The sequence below is a fragment of the Haemaphysalis longicornis genome, unplaced genomic scaffold, assembly GCF_048455015.1.
Source record: "Haemaphysalis longicornis isolate Haplotype H1 unplaced genomic scaffold, Haemaphysalis longicornis Haplotype H1 scaffold_1, whole genome shotgun sequence".
Lineage (NCBI taxonomy): Eukaryota > Metazoa > Arthropoda > Arachnida > Ixodida > Ixodidae > Haemaphysalis > Haemaphysalis longicornis.
In genome coordinates this window covers 464,006,528-464,021,693 of record NW_027526203.1, presented here as the reverse complement: position 1 = coordinate 464,021,693, position 15,166 = coordinate 464,006,528, and the positions used below count along the sequence as shown (strand labels likewise).

Genomic DNA, 15,166 nt, shown 5'->3' with positions numbered 1-15,166 from the left:
CAGGTGCGGGCACACAGACACGGGTATCGGCTCTCCGGGAAATGTCACACATTGCCTTCCCAGTGGGCGGCGACGATCCTGCGCCTCTGCTGCCCTGCCACCTGCTGGCAGCAGGCACACTGACACCAGCAGCAGCAACGAGGTGCACACCAGACACAGGCCCCACCAGTGGAGGCCGGTAGCGAGCAGCGCCATGCCGGTCACGAACACGAGAGCAACGAGGGCGAAACAGAACGCAGCGGACGCCCTGTGCGTCAGCAGACGCCTCACCGCCCGCTCCAGAGTCTCGGCCGGCCTCTGTTCCCTTCGGCTGGCCGATGCCTCCAGTGGCTGCTGACTCGCGGCGCTTGCTGTGCCGTTCTCCACCGACGCGATCCTGTGACCAGAGACTGCCACGTCTGATGAAACCATGCTGCCGCGCACAGTTCGGCACACGTTTTCACTCGGCTAATGCTGCAGCGAAGCATGAGCGGGAACAGTTCCGTTCTGCTCGGCCATCACGAGAGGAATGCAGCGGCCTCGACAGGGGACCACGTGCTGCTCGCGAACTGCTGTTCTGTATCCCTGGAATTCTACGGCGCGTCAAGGTGACGAGCGAAGCGCGTACGGAGAGGGTCATGCTAGGTCGCCATACACGAGGACACCTGCTAGCGACGCATGTAGTCTGTGTGACGAGCGAGTGTTTTAGGAAAGCAACAGAGCAGCTGCAAGAGAAAGGGGACAAAAACAGCAGCCTCCCAACTTCCTGTCGCGTCGTGCACGTGGAGTCTGAATTACAGGAAGAATAAACGCTGTCGACAACCTCATTGAAATTGTTTCGAGAATCGCTAACGGCAGTGCACAACTATCTACACGTGAAGTGTTTTGCTGCACATTTCTAGAGATGCACTCCGCTGTAATCTTCCGTGTCGCTGAGCACGGGCGGCCTCTTGGCTATTACCACAGCACCGTCTTTGATGTTGTACAGTACGGCCGCCGAGTCGCCGCTGCCGGTGTGTGGCCGCTCAAACGCTTTATCGGAGGGTGGCGGGTACGGGGGAATTTCGATGGCCATGAGGGAGTCTACCGGAGGTCCGTAAGGCTCGTCTGTCGAAGCGCTGAGCGAAGGGCGGCGTGGCTGGCCGCCGTAGCAGGTGCGGCCCATCCACACGATGCCAACGAGAAGCGCCACGGTAAGCGCGGTGCCGATTATGAACAGGCCAACGGTAATGTCAGCCAGGATGATGCAGAAGATGCCTGCCACGCATAGGGCCACGAGGAAGGCCCCGGTACCGTAGAAGGCAGTGCGCTTCATGGGCGCCGGTGCTCAGCAGCGCCGCAGGACCTCTTTGGCGCCATGCTCGGCTTTGCGACAGACCTCGAGGCCCGGCCCCATTCCCCTGCGTGTCAAAGAGAACGGGACAGGCGGTTTGCGGATGTGTCCTCGCATCTTAGCCCTCGAATTCAAGTTTTTTCCTCATGCACTATTAGATCGGATTGTAGGATTTTATGCGCCGACGCAACGCAGGCGATGAGGCGCGCCGTAGAGGAGGGCTCGGGATTAATTTTGACCACCTGGGGATCTTTACGTGCGCCGAAATCTCGTACACACGGGCGTTTCTGCTTTTCGCCTCCATCAGAAAAGTGGCCGCCGCGGCCGGGAATCGAACCCGCGACCTCGTGCTGAGCAGCGCAACGCCTTAGCCACTGAGCCACTGCGGCGGGTCTCATGCACTACTAGTGGATGCAAGATGTAGAGTTGCTGTGTGTGAGAGAGATTTGCTTTCCAAGGAACAGTTACTGAACGAATTAGGCGACTCTGCGGCTCGACTGCCCGGAAATTAAGTCAGGTTAAAGTCCACGGCCACATGTTACCCTTACCGGAAGGCTGAGAGGATGCCTTTTCGGTAACATAGGGCCTATTACCTCACATCCCGCACGAGTAAACGTGCAGTGGTTCAAGCCCGCATTGAATTGACGCGTCGTGCGTACCGTTCGTCGAAAGACAATTCGTGATAGGGCATTTCTTAATGGGACAATTCGTCACAGGACAATTGGTCATGTAGGGCATTTCGTCATAGGGCTATTCGTCAAAACAAAAAAACCTTCTTATTACCTTCAAAGCACAACGTACCATACGAAAAAGGGCATCGAACATGTATGCGTAAAAAATAAATGTTCAGACGCCTCCTCAGAAAAAATTATCCATGGCGGGCGTTTGCGTGGTCACAGAGCCAGTCTTATCACTCAAGGCCACAAATTAGTGGTTCAGTGAGCCTGCAGCTTCCAGAACGAACTTTCACGGTTAATAAGATAAAGTTCGTCAACCAAACGCTACAAATGAACTAGCCTGAGCGCTTTTTTTTTTTTTTTTTTGAAATCGCTATGGAAGTCATCAGGACTGAAAGAGGCGGAAAAATGCTGGTTGGCGAGGGATTTTTATGTACTGTGAAACGAAGTAACGAGCAAACCATCTCCTGGATATGTCGAAGAGGAGAGACCTGCAAAGCGATGATCGTGACTGACATCTCTAATCCGAGCGTTGTTAAACTCACAGATATCCACAGCCATGCTCCAGACCCAACCGAGGTTAGCTGTCTGAAAATTGGTTCAGAGATGAAGGGCAGCGCAGACTGGAATGCATAAGGTAGTGTGCAGAGGAATTGCGCAGTGGCATTCGATTCGCCGACGATCGCCTGTTGACGTCACTCTGTTTACTTCTTGGACGCTTGCGTATACTTTAAGTTTTTGCGGAGCACAAGTTGGCTCCAATAAACCTTGTTACTTGAAGATCCCTGCGTCGTCCTTGGCTACCTGGCAATATACTCGATAACAGCGAGATAGCGCTTGTTAATTTTAGATAACAGGAATAAAAGTGTCTTGAGAGGTACTTGCGTCGAAGCATCGTGAATGTCGTTTGCATCACTTTGCACGTTCATTAACACACACCGTGCGTTTAATCTGGGAAGGCGCGAGGTACTTGCCTTTTATTATAGATTGCTTGTGTCCTCAATGGAATTGTGTTGTTAGTCTGCACTATGCCTGTGCTGTGCCTTTGCTTCATCCTGCTGTTTCGCGCAGCAGTAGAATTAGCTAGTGCCAACTAGCCCAGTTCACAGTTTTTTTTTACGCATTCGTCGAAGCGACGATTTGTCATTTAGACAAATTACCCTATTACGAATGGCCTTATGCGACTAATTGCCCTAACACAAGTTGCGATATTACGACTTGCCCTTCGACGAATCGTCCTACAGCCAATCGACACTACATAGAATACATGATGGATTCCGACGGCACGTCTCTGCAAAAGACACAATGACGCAAAAGACGCATTCAAAAATACACGCAGAAAACTATCAGCACTGCCCAAACGTACACTTTAGTTGGTATCAATATTAAAAAGTCACTGACTGCCACTCAGCGCTCTATAGATAAAAAAAACCTAAAAACTAAACCTTAGGCGTTACAGATCCGGTCACAAAACAGTTTGTACAAACTGAAGTTGAGGCTTACCTTCCCAAGCAAACTTTGCGCTAAATAGAGTTACGCTTTCCATTCATTATGCCATTACGGCAAAAAAAAAACGTGCCATCGTATAAAATGATGACAAAATGCTCCTTTGTAACACGTACCGGCTCTCAAAATACTCCAGAAGAGGCCCTTTAAATGGGAATGGACACCTCGCCAACGCACGGAAACTATTGGACCTACAAGTCCATGATGGTAAATGATAATCACCGCTACCCAACAATTAATACTTACGGACTTATTCCCTATTAACCCAACGAAAAATAAAAAAAAGTTTTCATTAGAACTATGAGCTTTCACAATTAGTCCCGTACCGTCTTCTCAGAAATACCTATAGCCGGCCCTAAAAAAAACCCTACGTATTTCTGCATTAGTCATGAAAGTCCATGCAGATGTTCATAGGCTTAATCAACAGAAAAAAAAAAACTGCTAAATAGTGTATACTCAGAAAGGAAAATGATAATTTAAGGTTTTATCTTTCGTTCGAAGATCATAAACAGTATCCGCTTTCGTCAGTAAAAAAATCAATTACCTACGGGCGGCTTTTAAATCTGTATACGCAGGGCTGTACGTATTTTTCTCTGCATTTTTTTTCTATTTTACGTTCTTTTTGTATGATTTGTTGAGGGTAAAACTTCACATGGAGCACATTTGAAAGTGTAAAAAACTGATATACTAAGAAAAAAAAAAAAAGAAAAGCTAGGCACCAGGTTGACTCCAATGACTTGCCCTCCTCACGTCTTTTAAATCATTTTGTTAAGTTAGGAGTTGATTTAAATCTCTTTCCTTCAATTCCCTTGTCGCGTACCACTTCCCCATGTTTGAAATTTAGGCCCAGAACGTACAGCTAAAAGCTGCCAAGACGGCAAATATGAGCAAGGCTACATGCACATCTTTTTGATGCGAGAGGACTTCCTTTATATTGAAAAACAAAGGCTCGGGGCAGCCTTTTATTCCATCGATCTGGCCGAAGAACCCCAAATCACACAATGATGATGATGATAATGTAGCTTGATGCCGCGGCACCATGATGGGGGTTTTACAGGTGATGTGGGGAAACGATCGTTTGGGACGGAAATCAATCCTGGCACTCATTGCTCCTTTGGGCAAAGGCAGCCACTTGACGCAATCAGTCGTCACACTGTTGAAACAAACTCCTATAGAAAACAAGCATACGCAGCTGATTGGAAAGAAGTGCGTTTCATTCACCTGTTGTTTCAGTACGGTTAGGACGATCGTTTATACCGCAATTAAGTCTGGAAATGACCCTATTTTAAAACAAGCTCACTCTGTGCTCTGCTGAAAGAAAAGCGCGAACAACCTTTTTGTTGATTTTAGTGTTCTGTAAGACCTGCCTTTTCACTCTCGGCCATCTTAAAACCATTAGGCTACATTTTTTCGTACTCTTAGTTTAACATTTTCATATTTTAGGATAGTTTGTATACCATATCAATGCTACGAAATGCCACGATGGGGGAAACGAAAATCGAGACGGGAATGCAGGCCACTGAAACAAAGTCCCTGACTTTCCAGTGCCTACGTTTAGGGAAATGTTCCTACAGTTGGGTACACAGCGAGGGCACCACCTGGAACAAAAATAATCGCTGCACAGGCGACCCAGGCCCCTCACATGGGGAAGAAAGTGATTGGCCGCCACTGCGACTTCACATGAAGGCCATGCAGTCCTCATAGCCGCCAGAATTACGTGCGGCAACTTCTTTTTGCGTCGTACCGAAACCCAGAGCGTGAAATTCTTCCTACGCAGCGCTACCGGCGCCACAATTGAAACGCCAAACTTTAGCCTGTAGCCTTGCAGAGATGGACGTACTGAAACCACGCGCCCGCCTTCAGGCTATTCCACGGGAACCTACAGCCTGGTCCTGCTCGGGGAGCATTTCGAAGCGGTGGGAGGCTTGCAACATCGCTTCCGGCTGTCGTTATTCAGTTACTTTGGCGTCACACGTAGCAACGCCGATATAGCCGTGGTACGCTGCCAAAAGGAGCCACCCGTTCGGCGCCAGTCACGTGCATGTTATGAATCCGCTTCTTCTGTTTGAGAGCCGGGCTCAAGCCACGCTGTCGTGCTATTTTCTTGAAGTTATATTTTTTTACGCTGCCTTACTGAGCGAAGCCAGATTCCCTGCCATCATTTTTTGCATTCGGGTAGGTTTGGTACCCTTTAGTTGACGTCAAACGCAAAATTCCGCATTTAGCGGAAATCACCCCCGCCCAAACATGCCCATCACCCGAGGCTCCCATAGTTTCGTAACATGCACCAAAGAAATATGCCCGTCCCCTTTCAGACGATACCAAATACGGATTCAGATCAAACACCACGCCGAGCTGATCGAGCCAGCCGATACAAACACAACGGCTTCCCTCAAGGTGCAACAATTATTTATACAATGACGTGGATTTGAACAGAAATTAGGCCGCTAAGCCCCAGCGACGTCAACTTCACAACCTCCACGGGCCTCCGGCACCCACAGAAATGACTTCCAGCTATTTTGAATATGACTTCAATATAACTCCAGTCTATTTTCGGTGCAGTGGACGCGCACCAAAATGTTAAACTTCTGCAGGAAATTATGAACGGCAAACTGAAACCTGCGCCCTCCGCGACTACCTTGTATATCCGCACATGCGCCTCACGCTCGCAACCGTAAAATACAAGCACGATTTCGTGCTTCGCATTACCTTAAGCAACGCCGCCTGTATTAACATTGCCTGACGCGTCGCGCGCTTTTCAATGGGAAGGGTAGGGACGCTTAGTTCAGGCACTGATCCGCTATGTGGCGCGTGCCGGCGGACATCTCGCCTTACGTCACTGCTCGCGAGTCGCGAACGCTGCACCCACTTCTACCACGTGTGTCTGTCAGCTTGCCTGTTGGGCTTCAAGGGCCGTTTCGCTTACATCTTAGCCGCGACGGGGCGCTAGTTCTGTGGCGCACTGCGGATCTCGTTCAACGTGTCGCTCGCTTCATACTTACTGCATTTTTCCAAAGATAAAGACCGAGGCGGACTGAAATAGTGTAAGAACATACTGATTGTCGGGTAGACATATAGCTAACAGAAAAACGATATTTTCGGATGGGGCAGCCATTATTTTACTGATATTTTTCTTTCTGGAGTATTTAGAGAAGAAAAAATTGAGTGCACGTTTTTCTTCAGGCGCTCACTTCTACGATTACTTTCCAATAATATCACGAGCTTGTAAACTTCAGAAAATTATAGGAAACAAAAGGATAAGCAGCTGGGATCCCGCCACACTGTCCGGGCGCTTCTACAGTACAGTCCTCAATTTTAAAAGTGCGTACGGATGCGGAGTGCGAACAGCGGGGTCAAAGCAATACCTACATGCGGAGGGGATAGAGGTGGGATCCCCACCACTCAGAAAATTTCAGGGCCTGTGATCCGAGTAGATAAGCGCGCAAAGCCGGCATCAGCCTGCGGCAGTGCAAGGGATTTTGCTTCGTGACAAAGGAAGTTTTATCAGTGACAGACCAAGACAGACAGGCATGGTGAAAAACAAGAAGGCGTAGGAGCGCCGCCTCGGGAACGCTAAACAAACTTTCCACTATTTTGCATAGTTTCCGAGAAGCGGCGCTGGCTGGCGGACACGAAAGCACGCTGGAAGGCTACGGAGCGGGGAAGGGTAGGAGAGAGCAACAGGAGAGTGGCTGTTTGGCCATTTTTCGCTCACGCGTTAGGCAGTGTTTATACAGGTGGCGTTGCCTTAAGGCATATAGGCCCCTGTAAATGCAAGCCAAAAGAAGAACGATAACACGCACATACGCACACACGCGCACACGCATGCATGCACACCCTCTCCAGTTTTCCGATCTGAAGGTAATGCATTTCCGCTACGCGATCGGTCATCGACAAAGAAGATCTTAGGCTCTTTACACACATTTGGTCACCAAATATACGTGCATTTTTTGCATTACCCTGCCCATATTGAACCACGTTGGCACTGTGTGCGGACCTTCAGGCCCCTTTAGCAAGTCTGAGCCTGTGTACCTTGCCGCAGTGTATCTTGCTAGAATCACTGTCTGTTTGGACCACGCCGCATCGTGCTCATAGAATATCCATTTTAAAAATGACTGACCTCGTATTCTTAATAAGGAAAATTAAAGCGCGTACATGGTACAGAGCCTACTTTCAGAATCAATAGCAATAAAAAGAAACGATAACTTAACCAAAGTTGCCCTAAACGATAACTTAACCCAAGAACGTATGCATATGAAATAGATTTTGGAAGTCGATAGCCCAGAAGCGAGCAAAATACGAGGGTAATGTTTTTCTACTACAGATTTCGCACCCGGAGTAGCCGTTATCTGCCGCCAAGCCCCATTCTCACAACCATGTTCGGGGGTTTTACGACTGGCTAACTGAACTGCAGAGCGACGTGAAAACGGCACTTTTGACAACCAACAGTGGCTAAGGTTTAAACCTTATCCCTTTACCACCCAGTCGCTGGATGACACATGTTAAAAGCAGCACTCAGCGTGTCTATTTTGTAGAATGCTGCCGCAGTACCTCGCGTTTCACGCACCCCGTTTTTCCTCTGGCACCAGACCAAAGATAATGCACGCAAACATGGACGGCCAGAAGACAATTCTAGCTGCATAAAATAACCATTCCTCTTACCTCCTTTCAATTTTTACCCGCAGCCGAGCTGCGCGTGTCAAAGTGGGCCTTGGCAAGTGTTCTAGGACTTCACAGGTGTCGTGTTTTTGCGTTACACGTTTTCCAGGTATATATTGCTGCCTAAATAAAGTTACTTTTTTTTCATTAGTTGACAGAACAAAGTCAAAATCTCCTACGCAACGAGCCCGTCAAATCGCGTTTGAAGGGCGAATGAAGCACACACAGGCAATGAAGAGGGCAGGCCGAATGTCTAGCAAAAACTCCCATGTGTACGAGATTTCGGTGCACGTTAAAGGTCCCCAGGTGGTCGAAATTAATCCGGAGCCCTCCATTATGGCGCGCCTCATCGCCTGCGTTGCGTCGGCGCGTTATACCCCGCAATCAATCAATAAATTAGCCCAAACGTCTGAGCTGATTTTCTTTGCTACTCCATGTGCTCTGCCCGGGCTGAAAAAAATCTTAAAATAAGGCTTCATGGCTCCGCATTACGGATGATCAGTATTTACAGGGGAGATGAATGGGGAGGCTTGCAGTGCAGTCTCCTGCGCCATCCATTCATGTTTGATGCATTTTATGCACCTTACCCACGCATATATGCGTGGGTGCGTGCTAGCTCGCATGCGTGTTCGCACGAACAGCACATAAGGAAGCGAATGCAAGGGGCAGCTGCGAAGTGGATCTATAGGTCACTGCGGTTCGGATAACTGCTAATAAGTGCTAATAAGTGCTAATTTCGTGAAAGTCGTGCTCTTACGCTGAAAAATCAGCGTTTAAAGGCTATATAAGGTGCACCTGGACGAAGGTATCACTCTGAAACGCAGATGTAGACCTAACACTGCACACGTAAGGGGTCCCGGAGAAGTCGTGAGCGAGAGGGTGCGTATGCAATTTGGATGAAGCAGAAATGTGTGAATGAATTTTGGCTTAGAAAAAAACGCGGAATATGCGACTACGCAGAAAAAGGACGCACAGGACGCGCGCCGTCCTGGGCGTCCTTTTTCTGCGTAGTCGTATATTCCACGCTTTTTCTAAGATGTCTCACCAAATCGCCCATCTTTAAATAGTGCTGAATTTCGGGCCAAATCATTTCGACAAGAGGCACCGGCACTGACACGCGTACACCGTCCCCCACCTCCCAACCCTACATATACGCACGCACACGCAGATACACGGCTGACTGATAGACTTGAACTTCTCGCCTAGAAGTCACCACTTTTAAATTGTATTACTCCCCAGAAATTTCTTTAACACGAGCCAAGTAAGCCTACCAAAAACCCCCGACTACGCCTGTAGTAGAGTGCGCACAGGCGGACGCCGAAGGCAGTGTGAGGTCTGTTCAAGTACACGGCCCTGGAGGCCATCATCTTTCTCCTCAATTTTTGTTTCTCGTGCGAACACACAGCGAGGTAGGAAAAGGCCAACAATAGGGCCCCTTCGGGGAACTGGTCAAGAGCCAAAGCCGTTGGGAAACGAGCAAGTGCGAAACGAGGTGTCGTGCTCGGCGGGGGGTAGGGCGCCATTTGCGTGTCGCCTGGTGCGACAGATGTGCGACTGTGTAGCCAGCCCCGCCGTGGCATAAAGGCGAGCGCCGCCGGGACCTGCGCGCTCGTTGAAAGTCTAATCAAGGTTTCCCTTTCAAGGTTTCCTCCCTCGCTGCCAAGTGCCAAGCCGTCAGTTCGGCGTCGACGCTGGCTGTCCTAACAGCAACACGCCGTTACGTTCTGCTTCACGTCCGCCCACTGCCAAGATGACACTTCACGACGCTGTGCCGCCACGCGGCAGTGAAAAGCGCCCAGCCTGCTGTCTCTTCGAGTACCATTGCCGCGCTTCAAATATTCGCACACGGCGCTGCACCCTTCCTGGGGGTTTTCGGCGGAGTTTTTTTTTTTTTGTTTATTTTGGGGTGCGGATAATTTATGCCGCACCTTGGGAAAAACAAAAAAGAATAGAAATGTTTGCCTTTCGCGCTGACGACCAAGAACAAGGACACCAAGCTTCCGGTGTGCCTGCGCGGAAGAGTAGCCAACGTGCGTCAGTACTGCGCTTCGTCAAAAAAGAGAGCGGGTGCGCTAAGGGGCCGCTTGTTTGCCCGCAGAATAAACTGGTCGCACTCTCACGGAGCATACCATGAGTCAGTGCACGTCGCGTATGCAGGACATGATCGCTGTCAAGCCTAATAAAGGAACTTGTGGACAATTTAAAAAAGAAAATGAATGCCGCCGCTTACAATCCACAAGTGTTCCTTTCCCTTTCCCTGGCACACATGGCAGTGCACTGGGTGGACTCATCATTTATACAAAGGTCAGTGTTGTGTATGGGCAGACGGATGTTGCGTTTCGATGCACGATTCTGATAACAGCTCGATTACGACGGCGGCATATTGCCACTATCCCGCTTTTCGAGTTGTCTGACATTATTCCGCACGTTATATTTATGTTTCATTCTGAATACTGCCCCCAACCCAAGCAGCGCCTCTCATTGTCGGCTTTGCACTAAATGCGCGATTCCGAAACTATAAACGCGTGGCTTCTGGTCGAATATTCCTGAATGGTCATAGTAAGCAGGGCTCTTCCCTGAAGGGAATCAGCGGCTGCAAGACCATGTGGGCAGTAAATAACACAGATGAACTCCGCGAGAGGGCGAAATGTGTGGACTGCTCCCACGAGGCAATACAGCGCATGTAAAGGCGCTGTGCTGGTGCACACACAAAGTTGCAGACTCGATCCCCGCCGCAGAGCTTGTATTTATGACGGGGACGAAATATTATAGCGCTGGAGTACAGAACTGTGGCAGGCGTTAGTGAATCGGATGTAGCCTAGTCAAGCTGCAGCTCGCAGCTTGTAGCCCAGGAGACCGAGCGGTTGTGCTGGAAATAAAATAAATAATTTCTATCCTCCAGTAGGTCGCGTCTCAGAGCCGTATCTTCGGATCGAAAGCTAAATTTGAACTTACTATTTGTTAAGATTTTCCAAGCTTTTGCCTTGTTTCACATTACTGCATCTAGTTAATAACTCTTGCTACTTATTTATTTCACTGTGAAATAGTCATCCGGTATTATTTAAGCTTTTGGTGTAAGCTCCGGAACCAAAAAATGATGAAAACATGCTAGCCAGTTTAGTACCATAGGCTCCCGTTAAGAAGAGAGCTGCAAGAACCATAAAAATATATTCGTCTCGAAAAAAACATGGCATATGTAAGTGTCTCAAATTTTTGGGGGGGCTTATTGAGAATCGCCGGTTGCGTATAAATATGAAATACATTGAAAGGTTACAGATCAAAGTGTTTATGTTTATTTTAGATTATATGCCGATCAAAATTACCGCCGTAACAGTAGAGCAGAACATTACTGCAGTCTCCATGAGTACCCCGTGTTGACAATCGGACTTAAACAATTCTGTCTTTAGTAACTTTAGCACAGCATACAGTACTCCTGCCTGCCGCCCCCCTAATTGTATCCCACTTCGTACCACGATGGCTTTCCGGTTGTGTGGCGCTTTCCAAAACGTCACAAAAAAAAACGTGTTGACAGAAGTATGCACGAAGCACGGTTTGTTTTACTATATTCTTTTTCCGTATTTCATGTACAGCAAATCAGCCGATGGTTTCTAGCAGTTCAACTAGTATTTGGATTGACAAAATTTACTAGGGGCGAAGCCCCTTAGGGGCTGGGGTTGTGGGCGTCTCCTGTCGTCGTCGTCGTAATCGTCGTCGTAATCGTCCTTTCATGTAGTCACGGTACTAAAACACTGGGAAATTCGTTTACGCCTCGCCCTATAACGTAACACGTACTGAAAAAACACCGGGACACTCGCTCACGCCTCGCGCTAGAAAGCTTCATGCTTCAAAGACAAGAGACTTCTACAGCAAAGCTGTATACTTCTACCCCCCATCGGTTTCATATCCGCTGGCAAAAACGCCAAGGCGCCAAGAATACACTTATTCACTGCATGCTTCGCCCCTGCCCTGATTTCACGTTAGTGGAGACGGCCCAGGGCTTTTTTTTTCCTTTAGCGGTCGTCTTGATGGCTGTATCTGTTTTATATTATGCAATGTTTCATCCTATCCAAGGTGGCTAGGTAAAGCTTTCTCCCTAGTCTTTAAACAAAGATCATCCCTGGCTGTGAGGACCCAGTCTTAGAGGACCGTGGCTTTGAAACGAGTAACGCCGCCCTCAACTTACCTGTCGCTGTTTTACGATGGATGGCTGTTGCAGCCCACTCGACGACTGCAGAGTTCGTGTCCGATTCACGAACGAACGAGATAAAACAGACGGCAAGCGCCTAGGAACGCGGAAGATTCTCGCATGTCACCTGCCGACTGAAATGTGATAAAAGGACGAAGAAAAGGCTACAGAAGTTCTGAGTATGCTCTACTGATGTGTATTCTTACACCGCTTCTTCGTTTCACCAACCTTACGTTTCCTGGGTTGCATTGAAGGAACACGCCAATCTAGACAGTGTCATTTTCTTTGTTTTTTTATGCAAAAGCTTTAGTTAACTCGCTGGATCAAAACTATTGCGCTCCTGGCACGCGTACGGCACACAAAGTGGTCAACTGCTCAAATAATAATAACAAAAAAAGCCGTAAAAAGAATGCTTCCACAAGGTATGTACTGGCAGGGCTCAGGCATGACAGAAGTTTTCACCGGAAATGAAACCTTAAGTATATTTGAGGCAAAATGAAAGCACATAGCCCAGAATGTTAGCGTTCTTTTAATTAATTATTTTTGGCTAAGGCGTTGTGCTGCGGCGGCCGCTTTTCTGGTTGAGGCGACAAGCGAAAACGCCCGTCTGTTCGATATTTCGATCGGCGTACGTTAAAGATCCCCAGGGGCTCAAAATTGATTGATCGTGGGGTTTAACGCGCTGACGCTACACATGCGATGAGGCGCGCCGTAGTGCAGGGCTCCGTATTAATTTTGACCGCCTGGAGATCTTTACCGTACGCCGAAATCTCGAACACACGGCGGTTCGGTGTTTAAGTGGTCAGAATTAATCCGGAGCCCTCCACTATGGCGCGCCTCATCGCCTGTGAAGCGTCGGAGCGTTAAACCCCACAATCAATCTATTAAGGCTATATTTTGGGTTGGCATCTACTATGGTAAACGAAAAAGAAACGCGATAAGAACGGTGTCATGGAGAAGTGGAATAAAACAGCGACTAAAACAAAATCTCCTCTCGTGCTGTTCCAAGTAATACAAAAAATCTGCAGAAATTCAGAGAATTGTCTGCTAATGCGTAGCATTCTCAAGCCGCTTGTCTAGAGTGTGAGTTCTTTACAGCCATTTTTTTTTGTTTTTCTACATTCTGTAAATTCCTACCAACCAATTATCTCATTTTACGCTATTATAATGATTACAGGAGTTACTTTTGCCTAATCTGCATTTTTGTGAAATGCAGGAACTGTTGGCCGCCTTCGGGGGAGGGGCTCGGCCCCTCGAAGAATTTATGTGGCCGCCAGAGAGCGGGACGGAGTCCATGAGGCCCTGGGGTCCTATACCTGGACGCCTCAGGACTCCTCCCGGCTCTCCGCTTTCTCCCCACATAAACTAAACTGTGCACGTGTGTGTGTGCTTTGTTTTTTTTTTCTTGTGTTTTTTTAGTTTTTTTCTTCGTATTTTAGTGTTTACCTTGTATACATTGCATATATGTATATCTCCTGTTAGACCTGTATACATTTTTACATTTATCCTCTCCTCTCTATCTTCCCTTTCCTGTACAACTGTGTTCCCCATTCCCCACACCCCCCACACCAGCAGGCGTTCCGGTGTCCACCCTTAGGTGAGACAAGCTACGCCTGCTGGTGGTCTTTCCTTTCCTTGTTTACAATAAATTAATTCATTCATTCATGCCGGACGTTCACACGGTTCACCATTTGCACTATTTTTTTCTGTTTTTCTTATTTTCAGGTTTTTTAAAATTATGTACGACCAATCGTTTCCATTTACGTTATTACAACGATTAAAGGTGGAAATTCTGCGAAATATGCATTTTTTGGGGAGCTGCAAGGCGTTACAGGGTTCTCCATTTTCCTTGGAACAGCGCAAAGAGACGAGGACGAGGCGTAGACAGGACACAGCGAAGACTAATAACAGGTGTTTATTGCAGAAAATAACTTATTTACAGAAATACGGGACACAGCGCACACTAACAACGGGTGTGTATTGCAGAAAATTACTATGCAGAAATACTTCAATTTCTGTATATAAGTAATTTTCTGCAATAAACACCTGTTATTAGTCTTCGCTGTGTCCCGTCTACGCCTCGTCCTCGTCTCTTTGCGCTGTTACAAGGATATTGTACCGGCATGCGCAAGCGTTTTATTTCTAGTTTTCTTATTTTTTGGTTTTTCAAAATTCTGTCTGACCAATTATCTCCATTTACGCAATTATAAGGATTAAAAGTGTAACTCCCGCGAAATATGCATTTTTGTGAAAATTCAGGGCGTTACTCCGTCCTGGCCATGGGGGCACTCAGGAAAGAATGCTACGCAATACCACAAAAAAAAAAAAAGGGCCATCTCCACTAACGTGAAACCTGAGGAGGAGCGACGCATGCAGTGTATAAGAGTATTTTTGGCGCCTTGGCGTTTTTGCCCACTGAGATGAATCCGTTGAGGGTAGAGGAATACAGCTTTGCTGTAAAAGTCTCGTGTTGTTGAAGAACGAAGCATTCTAGCACGAGGCGTTGGAACACGACTGTCCCGGTGTTTTAGTGTTGTGACTACATGAAACGACGACGACGACGACGACAACGACGACGGTAGGACACGCCGGAAGCCCGAGCCCCTGAGGGGCTCGCCCCTAAAACACAAAGAAAAAGACTAACGGAGTGCGCGCGACAAGTTCTAAATCGGAAAAACGGGACAGAATTGAACCAACATTTATAGCATTCGTGATGGGAGGAGCGCGGGGGAGGAATGCAAGGGGAAAAAATGGAGAGGCATTTACACGGCAGTGGACGCACAAGGCTATCGCCTTTCAACAACATTTGCAACGAAGAAAGCAAAT

General features: G+C 47.9%; 1 protein-coding gene across 3 annotated transcripts in view; it reads right to left on the bottom strand.

Annotated features, from left to right (window-relative positions):
• Positions 1-411: 411 nt before the first annotated feature.
• The window catches only part of LOC144156178 (uncharacterized), a 34,071-nt gene continuing 19,316 nt past the window's right edge, over positions 412-15,166 (bottom strand). For all 3 annotated transcript variants that reach the window (XR_013319701.1, XR_013319700.1, XR_013319699.1), the window contains exon 3: positions 412-1,379. The gene's annotated coding sequence lies outside the window, so the exon portion shown is untranslated. The remainder of the gene's footprint in view (positions 1,380-15,166) is intronic.